We start from the raw sequence: 11,243 nt of genomic DNA, 5'->3' as shown, positions 1-11,243 counted from the left end.
GCTATCTTTTATTTACATATACGCATCCCTGCAAGACTCTTGCATGAAGTAGAACTGAATTACTTACCTTGGAAAACCTGCTTGTTAACTCAAGTGTATATTTTTCATATAATGATGCATCAAAGTCCATGTGACTTGTCATCTTCGTTTTCAACACCATACAAAGTAGGACAGGTACATTTTAACTTGTTTTGAGGTAAATGCATAATACATGCCTTGTCATGCACTCCAAATGCACAGTGTGGGCTTCTAGACACTACCAATGTGCTGCAGTTTGCAGCTGAGTAGTGCATGCTGCATCTTTGCCATTCAAGTGCACCTTGCAGCTTTGCATAGCCATGCGCTCACATATGATGTACTGAAGTGCAGTTCTATGAAACATTTTGGAAGCCAGCACACAATGCATATGCTGTGCATTAATGCAACACATGTGTGAATGAGCCCTGACACCTGCATTTGGAAAATTACATTCAACTCCTTCAGATGCAGAGAAACTCAAGAAAATACACACTGAAAAAGCCCACGAATGCATGAAGCTGGAAATACATTGATGTGAGTCAAACCCAGACTAAAACAAAACGGGAAAAAAGGCTTTTTATGGCAGCAAATCTCCCAGCTGATTCACAATTTTCAATCATTTTATCACAGGCAATCACCTGTGCAGCACAAAGTCAGACTGCAGACTCCCTGAGGCCAACAGAAGTTTTGTGAGTATTCTGAGGTTTCATCACAATATATCTTTGGTATAGCCTGTCACTTTTATATCTGCATCTCTATGATCTGCGCTCACCTTGCAGGATGGAGCAATGATTATAGTGTAAGCATTCATTACCTCCTGTATAAATATACCTCTAACAGTGGGATCATTGTCTCCTCTTCCTGAACTCTTGCAGGCTAATCATCAACTCCAGGGACATTACCTGTAAGAGAATCTTTGGAATTCTGATTCCTCTTCTCAGTGAGCTTTTTTTCTTTGTACACACTGTCGTAATATTTATTCTGGATCATGCTGCATTAGGTTACCACTGGTCATGTGGCTCTGGTAATGTAATGTTGATTTATAATATTTGCAAAATGCATTATCATGGCAGCATGATAGCTCAGTGGTTAGCACTCTGGCTTTTGTAGCACTGGACACTAACTGCTTGAAGTTTGCAGGTTTTTCCCATGTTTTGTGGGTTTTCCCCAGGTACTCTGATTTCCTCCCACATCCCAAAAACATGCAGTTAGGTTAATTGGCTTCCCCCAAAAATTGACCTTAGACTGTGGTAATGACATGTGACTATGGTAGGGACATTAGATTGTGAGCTCCTTTGAGGGACAGCTAGTGACATGACTATGCGTATATGTTGGCGCTATAAACATACGTCATGTTAAGTTGTATCTAAACCTAAGAACAAAAAGAAAAATGTTACATATTGCAGCTTGCCAGCTCTTTGATGTAGAGGCCTTGTGTGTGTTTTTAATTTAGATTACACCACTTCCTGGTCTAGCGTGACAACACTTATTAAGGTGGAGAAAACAAACACCTTTCCTTGTACTTCTCCATAACACAGAGAGAAGGGATTCCGTAGCCTTCAGAGAAAATTAGGAGCAAGGTAAGAACTAAGTTACCACTTGTGTGTTGCTTCAACAAAAAAACTGTGCAATAATGCAGCACACAGTCCATGCTTTGGTGCACTGGGTTGTCATTTGTTTTTTACATCCTAAACCTTACCATCGCAATGCGCCACATCACACATTGCTGTGCCCTTTAACAAATGCAGCATGCACTGCTTTTCTTTGTGTTGGGCATGAATGGGCTGCAGAATGCAATGCAGGGCAGTGTTCATGCATTTTTGCAAATGCAGCTAACATCCCTGGTAAAGACTATATGGGCCTGATTTGTTAAAGCTCTCCAAGGCTGGAGAAGATGCACTTTCATCAGTGAAGCTGGGTGATCCAGCAAACCTGGAATGGATTTCTTCAAAGTCATTTGCTATTTGTTAGCAAAAGTTTTCGATACAGATCCATTTCTGGGTTGTTGGATCACCCAGCTTCACTGATGAAAGTGTATCTTCTCCAGGCTTGGAGAGATTTATTAAATCGGACCTAATGTCTTTATAAGCAAGGTTCAGCTTTATAACCTGTAAAGAGAAGTTAGGGTTAATCTTCCAATGAGGACACCTGTTCCTGCAACAACCAGCTAAGAATGAATTTCTCCTTTTTATCTTTTGCTTTCTTATTCTGAGTAAAAACGTGACTGCCGGGTTTAAAGTTATGGCAAGCACAACTTTTCTTATTTGCAAGTAAGGATGTTCCTATCTTTGCCACAAGGGGGCGTGTCACAACCTGCACATCAATAGTCACCAGGAAATTTATAAAGCCTGGAAATCGTTAGCTTGCTGGTATTTTAACCATTTCAATCTGACCTAGATATAAAAAAAAATGTTCAAAGGTCAAGTTAACTATTTCCATGTGTCAGTTAAGCATTTTACTCTCCACTGTTCTTTCCAACATTTTTATTAAAACTTGTCACGTAGAAGCGGCCAAAATAGAATTTGCAAAAGATCAGATAAACATTAGGCGTCCGTTCACACCTCTTCATGCAGGTGAGCGGTGTAATGGCAGTCTATTTACTTTTAAATGGCCTTAAAGTGGACCTGTCACTTGGAGGTGATGTGGGGTGCCATTGCTGACCTGGTTCTATAACATACAGCTTGCTTGGTGTTTGGACCCTTGGCTTTCAATACCTTCTAAATCACTGACCCAGAATGGAGATGCAGCTCAGGCGTTCAGCTAATGGCCACACTTACCTCCATGCTTGTTTCAGATATGTGACTGTAACTCATAAAACATCCAGGCAAATTAGTTCAGTAATGTGGCTTCCATATCCTCTCCTGATGATGGTTCTATATAAATGATAATAATTTTAGTCCAGATAGGTTTCCTAATCACCAACATGCATCAGGGACTACATTTCCCTCCATCAGGGCTCAATCATTTTATAAATACATCAAACAAATAATAATCCATGATACATGCTGGCTTTCTGTATTTTCATTCATTTTTTGCTACCTTTGGACTTTTTGGCTTTTGATACACTTTACACTTCTTTGTTTTTCAACTCCTTTAATGTTATCTTTGTATATGAGCGGATCCACATTAGTTGCTGGCATAATTAGCATTATCTACATGTGCTGCATGATAATGAAAACCTAGGTCAAGGTTCATGTAATGCTACAAGCAAGTCAAAATTACAGACAGATCCATTCTTTTTTCTTTTTTTTTTACATAAGCGTGACCATGGGGATATACACGCAAGACACATTAGTGATATACATGTTACATATAAACTTTGTTTTGCCTTTTTTATAGGAATGCAAAGGATTAACAACGCTCTTCCAGGGTATTGTGCATCTTTTTGGTAAAGGTCTTTGTAGGTAAGACTTCTGAAACTGAAATATAAAAGTATATTTAAAAACACAGCTTGCTTTTTTTCTTTAACTTTGCATTACTGTGATGATGTCCAACATCAAATGTATTTTTTAGGTTAATTGCAACAGGAGCAAATGTAAAACTTCCAAGCATGTATTACCCCTCACAGGGATTGCAGTTCTGCCCCTGACAATACCATCCTTGTCCGGATATCATGCAGTGTCGTCATCTATTTCCTGTACTGAGATGCCGGTCATATAAATCCTGCTACCTGTGCAATTTGTGGCTGACCCCGGAAATTCCAGTTGATAGTATACTGTATAAATGGTTCATCACTTCCCATTTATTCACTATAAGTTCATTACAAAGGACAAGGGGACGCTCCTTGTGTCTGGAAGAAAAGAAGTTTAGGCTCCAGGTAAGGAAGGGATTCTTCACTGTAAGGTCTGTGAAAATGTGGAATCGGCTCCCTCAGGAAGTAATTTCAGCAAATTCTATAGATTGCTTTATAAAAACGCTGGATGATTTTTAGAAGCACAGAATATACCTGGGGATTAGGGATTTAAGGTAAAGATAACAGAGACTGTTGATCCAAGGAACATCCGATTGCCTCACGGGATCAGGAAGGAATTTTTTTCCTTTATTGGAGCAAATTCAAACATGTTTGCCTTCCTCTGGAGCAGCAGGGTGGCTCGGAGGATAGCACTCTGACCTTTGCAGAACCAGTCCTAGGTTCAAATCTTGGCTAGGTCACAATCTGCATGGAGTTTGCAAGTTCTCCTCGTATTTGTGTAGGTTTCCTCTGGGTACTTTAGTTTACTCCCACATTCCATAAACATTCAGTTAGATTAATTGGCTTCTCCCAAAAAAATTGACCTTATATTGTGTTAGACATATGACTATGGTAGGGACATCAGATTATGGGCCCCTTTGAGGGACAGCTAGTGACATGACTATGTGCAGCGCTGCGTAAGATGTCGGTGCTATATAAATGCTGTATAATAATAATGACTATGTCTATAGGGTTTTATCTGCGATATGTTTATTTCCTTAGTAATGAACTTGATGGACTTATGTCGAGCTAACTAACTATGTAACTATAGTTGGGATTTGCATGATAATTTGGTTGAACTTGCTACACTCTCTCTTTTATTTCTTTTTCAACCCAAATAGCTAGGTTACTAGCTTCACAACACGACCTCATATTAGTTAATGATGAATCGGGGCCATAATGCAGGGATTCTTGCATGCTTGGGACATCCATAAAAATGTTTTTATTATCTGGAGGAATTAAGTCAGGGTCAATGCGTCATAAATTGGTCAGTACAGAGTGCAATCTTTCTACAGTCTTGCTGTGTTTCAGGCAGCTTCTATCTGAAGCTCTTTCCAAAGTGTTTCTTGTTCACTGGTGGATTTTATAGACTATTGTATTGCTGGAAGATATCGGTTCCCTTGCTGGATCAATGCAAACAAGTTCTCCTAAATGTCTCACACCCAGACCATGTTCCCAAATACCTTCGGGGTCATACAATGCCTTTTAGATGATTCAACAGTTCTTCGAAAATTGTGACCCAGTTTTGTTCCCATATAATTGTTCTATTAATTAATTGTGTCATCATGGAAGCTCCCTAAGTTACTTTGCCAACATTCAGTACAATGGAGCCTCCTGTCCCTCCAAAACTCTAAGGCCCATCCCACCCAACTTATTTTTTTGCTTTTGCACTTCTTTTTTTTTTGTTATTCTAGGTAATACTCTGGGTTTTTCTTCCTCTTTTAGGCAGCCTTCAATAATGCAAAAACAGCTCTACCTTGGGTGAAGGGCGCAGAAGGGGCAGGTTCACTCATGACCCCCTATATTCACTATATGTCACTGGATGTCCTTCAACCCTAAAGCCTGAAGACTTCTAGTGGTGGAAACAAATTATCTAGGACACTGTGCCCTAGTAGAGGTGAGTATTTCAGGGAGACTTTTTTTTTTTATTATTTGCAAACCTCATGGGGAGTTGTTAAAAAAGAATAGCCAGAAAAAAATTGGAACCACCAGCCCTGCCTTCCTAAAACTCTAATGCCCCAAAAGGGATATTTTTGCTTTCACAAGCTCCTTTTTATGAAATCTTCAGGTCAATCATGTAATGTTCTGGGTAGTTCGTAATGATGTAGAAAATGGCACAGTAAGTGCGGGGCCCCATGGTGATGCCCTCTGGAGAGGTGGGTTCATAAAATCATTTAGTACAGGGTCTTATTCCACCCTAAGGACAGGAAGGAGACTGGAGGAGATCTGGAAGTGTCATAGTGCCTTAAAAGAGGTAAATAGAAGTAATCAGGAAAACATAAAGCAACAAGCCTTGTTTTTTAATTACAAAGCTTATAACGAGCCAATTAAAAAAAATAGCTAGTAGCTGAGCTCTAAAAATTTTTATAGGCTTAGATGTGAGTGGTTCTCTTTAAAAGTAGTCCTCTGTCTTCCAGCGGGCAGGTTTAGGTTAGTGACACCCAATCTTCCCATCCACCTGTCCTGTAATGGGTCATTACACGCGTTTAATGAGTGGAGAAACTGTGTAAGCTATTACTGTGTTATCTAAAGCGGAATATTTACAAGCGATAACCTGAATACTTTGCGTTTGGCTGGTTTATATATAATCCAGTAATTTCCACTGTCAAAGTCTATGTACCGAACGCAATAACCTGCACTCCCCATAATATGTCGTTACCAGCTATGTGTCATAAGCCTATGGACAGAAAAAGGTTCCAGTGGCTTATAATGCCTGCCCTGTATGAGCTGGGAGTCCAGGGAAGGTGACAATGAATCATTGAACTGATAAATCTAGGACAACAAAAAATCCAGTTTGTGAAAGAATTCCCATTTTGGCCAGATTGAGCAGGTTGTTCAATATGCTTCTGCTAGGGGTTGGGGGCATAAGTGGAATTTTGTGATGCATAACTGCACCGTGCAAGTTTTTCTGGTGGAAACTGCAGAATTCAGTTCAGAATTCAGTGACGGAGTGAAAATTGCACAGGATAAATGCTGCAATGGGAAATAGACATTGGCCGAAGAAGCTTTAGCTTTGGATGCAATTACAATTTGGATGCAATTATAAGTGTTACTCTGGGCAGAATAAAAAATGCTAGGTATAGGCCTAACACTAGTGGCTCAGTGGGTAACACTCGGACCCCTGTAGCACTGGCTCCTCAGCTCGAATCCTGGCAAGGACACTATGCAAGGAGTTGCAGTGCTCATGTGGGTTTCCCCTGTTCACTCTGGTTTCTCCCAAACCTCAAAAAACATTACATAGTTACATAGTAGGTCAGGTTGAAAAAAAGACCATCAAATCCATCAAGTTCAACCACTAGAAAAATAAATATATCCTAAATATAAAACCCTATGGACATAGCTGGTCCAGAGGAAGGCAAAAAAACAGCCCTGGTACAATTTGCTTCAACAGGGGAAAAAAATTCCTTCCTGATTCTATGACACGATCGGCTGTTCCCTGGATCAACGGTCACTGCTATCATTAGGTCATTTGACTTCCCATGTTGTCCCTAATTGAAAACTAAGCACAACCAAAGTTATACTTCAAAGTCCTGGTTTTGGGTGCTAAAGGGGGCACTGACTGTGTCAGAATAAAAGCACAATTGGCTTAAGTTCCCATAGCGAGTTGGTGAGAGAGCATTGTCACCCTATAAGGCTGGGAAAACAAAAGCAAATTTGCTGCTGATTTTACATGACCAACTGCTAAAATCTATTTCCCAATCAGGAGGGGATCAGCTAAATGCCCCAAAATGCTGCACACTCTTGTGCAACATTCTGCCCTTCTGAACTGGCCATGTTCTAAAATTTAGTACTTCAAAATTACATTTACCAACACATCTACTTCATTTCCAATCCAGGAACAAATGAATGGCTGGTGATGATTGGTTAGAATACATTTTCCATCTAACTGTATTAGGGTGAGTTCACACCTGCAGCCATCTATGGGAAATGAGTTGGGGGCAGTTAAGTGCTGCCCACTGCCAAATCTTCAAACATTTTATTAGAAATAGGCATATGGGTTGCAAATTCCAAGCAGTTGGTAAGGAGTCCAGATCGGTCTAGGAACTACTGCTCCCCTTTTGAACCAGCCCTTATGAGTCAAGAGGGAGCTTTTTGCACAATTTTGGTATTTGGGTTTAATGCTCTTTACCTGGGAGTGGTGGAAGCGAATTGCTAGCTGTTAGGTCACTGCAGGATGAAGTAATGATAGCACAGTAGCTGGCAGGGGACCGGGCATCTGAAGCACCCTGTGTAGATTCTTGAAGGGTGCAGAGATCTAATAAACAGCGGCAAGACAAATGAGTGTGTATAAAATATATATTTATATATAGATAATACATATAGATAATAAACTTTGATGACCCTCCATTGCAGAGCAATATTTCCTTAAGTACACCAATTTTTTTCTTCTAGGACTAACAGATAATTCATCATCTGATTGTTCATGTGGATAATATACCCATATGCCCAAATAACCAGCATTGTAAAATGTATGTGCAACCCATCCCCATTTATCCCTTTGTGCATTGTAGCGAATGATCAGATAAGTCCTGAGCAAACCTTGCATGGATCATACCTCGCATCTATCTGATTGTCATCATGGAGCTCTTTCATAATCACTGACCCAAGGTGTATGTAAACACTGACAATGAACTTCTATCTTTTGCTCTGTTGAATGCACCATTGAAAGTGTTTTTTTGTTATGATTGCTTGATCGGTTAAAAAAAGAATACCTGTTGATACTGCCAGAAAACTTGTGAGTGGATAATTTCCTGCGGCTCTACTTCACTGTTACATAAAATAATTGCAGGGTGCAGATGTCATCAGGAGTAACGTAGGGCAATTTTTCCCGGTAGGGTCACAGGTGGCAATGAAACCCAGAGGGGGTCCTTTGTGCTGATAACAATTATCTTTGGTAGTTTGCATTTATTGCATGCAGTTCCTCCACTGGTTTGGGCAGCATGGTGGCTCAGAGGTAGCACTCCGGCCTTTGCAGTGCTGGGTCCCAGGTTCGAATTTCAGCCAGGACGTTATCTGCATGGAGTTTGCAGGTTCTCCCCATGTTTGTGTGGGTTTCCTCCACATTCCAAAAACATGCAGTAAGGGTAATTGTCTCCCCCCAAGTTTCTCTTAGATTATAATAATTACATATGACTGAGGTAGGGACATTAGATTGTGAGCCCCTTTGAGGTACAACTATTGACATAACTACGGACTGTACAGCGCTGTGTAATATGTTGGCGCTGATTATTCCAGACTTTTTACGATGCAGACAGGGTCACAAAGGGCTGCTCCTGACAGTAAAAGATGGAGGCAGGGTCACAAAATATGGCAACCCCAGACAGCACAGCTATGTTTCAAGCTGTTGTGTATGATAGGAGACAATGTGGGAGGGCTGGTCTTTTGGGCTGAGTTCTGTACCGACTCGGTCCCGGTTCATACAGGAAGGTTCACATTTCTCGGGATGCAGTTCAGTAAGTAATATAAAAGTGCCAGCTGAGGTATTTTATCATCAAAGGTGCTGGCTAAGTTCTTCCTCTTAGGAAGTGGCAGCAGTTCCCGTCCAGCTGCTCTGTTATCATGATTATCCTGTCAGCACTGTGTGTAGGTTCTGCAGAACAAGGAGACTTTGTATGGCCTGCCAGGCGTCCATTGTTGGGGCACTAACTGGGGCTGGGCTGTAGAGTGACACAATGGTAGATGTTAATCCAGGCGGAGTGTCAGAAGCAGTGGGGAGAAGTCTCCCTGCTCAGTGATTAGGGGCAGGATTAATTATTACTGACAATGACCTCTGATCTGCCATCCTTCTGGCTGCCTGCAGGTTGATGAGATTACCTGAGCTCTATAAAACACTTAGGGATTGCCAGTATCAGCTACAGAGATCAGCACGGGACTGGGAGCTGCACATTGACAAGCAGGGACTACCTCCAACACCCAGGTAACAACAAAATCAAGATACTACCAGTGCTTGGGTAAAGGTGGTACTCAAGGTAACACCGACATCCAGGAACCATCGACATCCAGATACCACCTGCATTCAAGTATTACCAACACCAAGGTAAGACCAAAACCAATATACTGCCAGTGTTTGGGTACAGCTGACACACCGACACTCAGATAGTACCAACACTCAGGTACCCAGGACACCTAGATACTGGCAGCACTTGGGTGTCGCTGACACCAAGATATAACCAGCGTTCTGGTACCACCGACCCATAAACAACACAGATACTGCAAGCATCCAGATACCCTCAAACACTGGATACTACAACACCTTGGTGCTGCCAGCATTCAGATACCAACAACACCAAGGGATTACCAACAATCCTCAGATACTACCAAGTAGTAACAACACCAAGATACTCACCGGGGAGACCCCTGGGTGCCACTGATACCTAGATATTACCAGCATTGTGGGGCCACCTATACATAAGAACTACTGACATTCACATACTACCGCACCTAGGTACCACTGACACCCAGTACTCAGTGGGGTGTCATTGATACCTAGATATTACCAGGATTCTGGTACCACCAACATAGGAGAATCACGGACATTCAGATACTACCAGAACCTACGTACCTCCAACACACAAAGACTATCAACACTTATGTGCTACTGGCATCCAGATACTACCAGTGCTCAGGTACTGCCAACACCCGGGGACTACCAAAACTCTGGTACTACGCTCTCTTGGATAGTGCAAGCACTGACATACTGACACCCAGGCTATACCAACTGTCAGGCACCACAGACACCCAAGTACTTCCAACACTCAGGTACCTCTAATACCCAGGTATTCTTGTTATCTCCAATATTTGGTTGCAATTGAACCTCCAACAACCAGATATCAACAAGACATAGATATTTACAACATTCGGATACCTCTTGCAATCAGGCACTACCAACACCTAGATACTACCAGAACCTGGGTATCACCATTATTCATTTATCACCAACACCAAGGTAATTCTGACACTCGGTTACTAACAACACCCTAGCCTAAAACATAAGGTGTATGTGTGTGTTGGGGGGACCATTCTGGCCAGAATTGTACACATGTTGTATATATGTGTATTATATATAATATATATGATGTATATATTATTATTATTAATATTACTGATATCACACTTGGATTTACATGAAACATAAGCAGCTTTTGTAAGGTGTACATGGGGAGTAATGATGTCACTCCTCTAAGGAATTAATAAAGTGATAATGTCACTGCTATATGGTATAAGTTACATTTTAAGGATGGCAATATAATTTCCCTGTCCAGAACACGCTGACATTTAGAAGGTCATACATTTTGTTACATACAACACACATTATTGTACACAGGGAGTTTTCATAGGTAGGAAGTCTGAATAATTTAGCACACCACCAGAAAAGAATGCATTTAGAGAGTAATGATGTCACTCTTGTAAGATATTTGGTATTGGTTATTTTGTTTATTATGCCAACTCTGTACATTTTATCTAGAGTGATGTTGAGGGAAGTGACATTTCTGTAAATATATAAATGTAAGATTGGAGTTCTTAAAATCATTTGCTATTAGTTGCCAAATATTTTCAACCCTGGACCAGATCTATACCAGGTTTGATGGATCACCCAGGTTCTCCTATGATAGTCTATCTTCTCCAGTCTTGGAGAGCTTTATTAAATCAGACCCAATGTGTACACTGAGTGGTGATGCCATTTATATCAGCTGTGAAAAGATAATTGTATTTGTAGCAACCAAATCGCTTATCTTTCTCATCTCTCTCCTATCCCACTCCTCTCTCCCTCTCC

General features: G+C 41.0%; 1 protein-coding gene and 1 long non-coding RNA gene across 2 annotated transcripts in view; both read left to right on the top strand.

Annotated features, from left to right (window-relative positions):
* The first annotated feature begins 1,310 nt into the window (after positions 1 to 1,310).
* Positions 1,311 to 8,092, top strand: LOC140338251 (uncharacterized). The gene is made up of 4 exons (XR_011922214.1): positions 1,311 to 1,598; positions 3,358 to 3,422; positions 5,195 to 5,366; positions 7,862 to 8,092. It is a non-coding gene; the product is annotated as an uncharacterized lncRNA (long non-coding RNA).
* Positions 8,093 to 9,295: 1,203 nt separating this feature from the next.
* SLC7A9 (solute carrier family 7 member 9) overlaps positions 9,296 to 11,243 on the top strand; it is a 27,900-nt gene continuing 25,952 nt past the window's right edge. Inside the window, exon 1 of the mRNA XM_072422386.1 lies at positions 9,296 to 9,506. The gene's annotated coding sequence lies outside the window, so the exon portion shown is untranslated. The remainder of the gene's footprint in view (positions 9,507 to 11,243) is intronic.

The sequence above is a fragment of the Pyxicephalus adspersus genome, chromosome 9 (genome assembly GCF_032062135.1).
Source record: "Pyxicephalus adspersus chromosome 9, UCB_Pads_2.0, whole genome shotgun sequence".
NCBI lineage: Eukaryota > Metazoa > Chordata > Amphibia > Anura > Pyxicephalidae > Pyxicephalus > Pyxicephalus adspersus.
The sequence above is the reverse complement of the archived record's forward strand: the minus strand, read 5'-3'. Positions and strand labels throughout refer to the sequence as shown.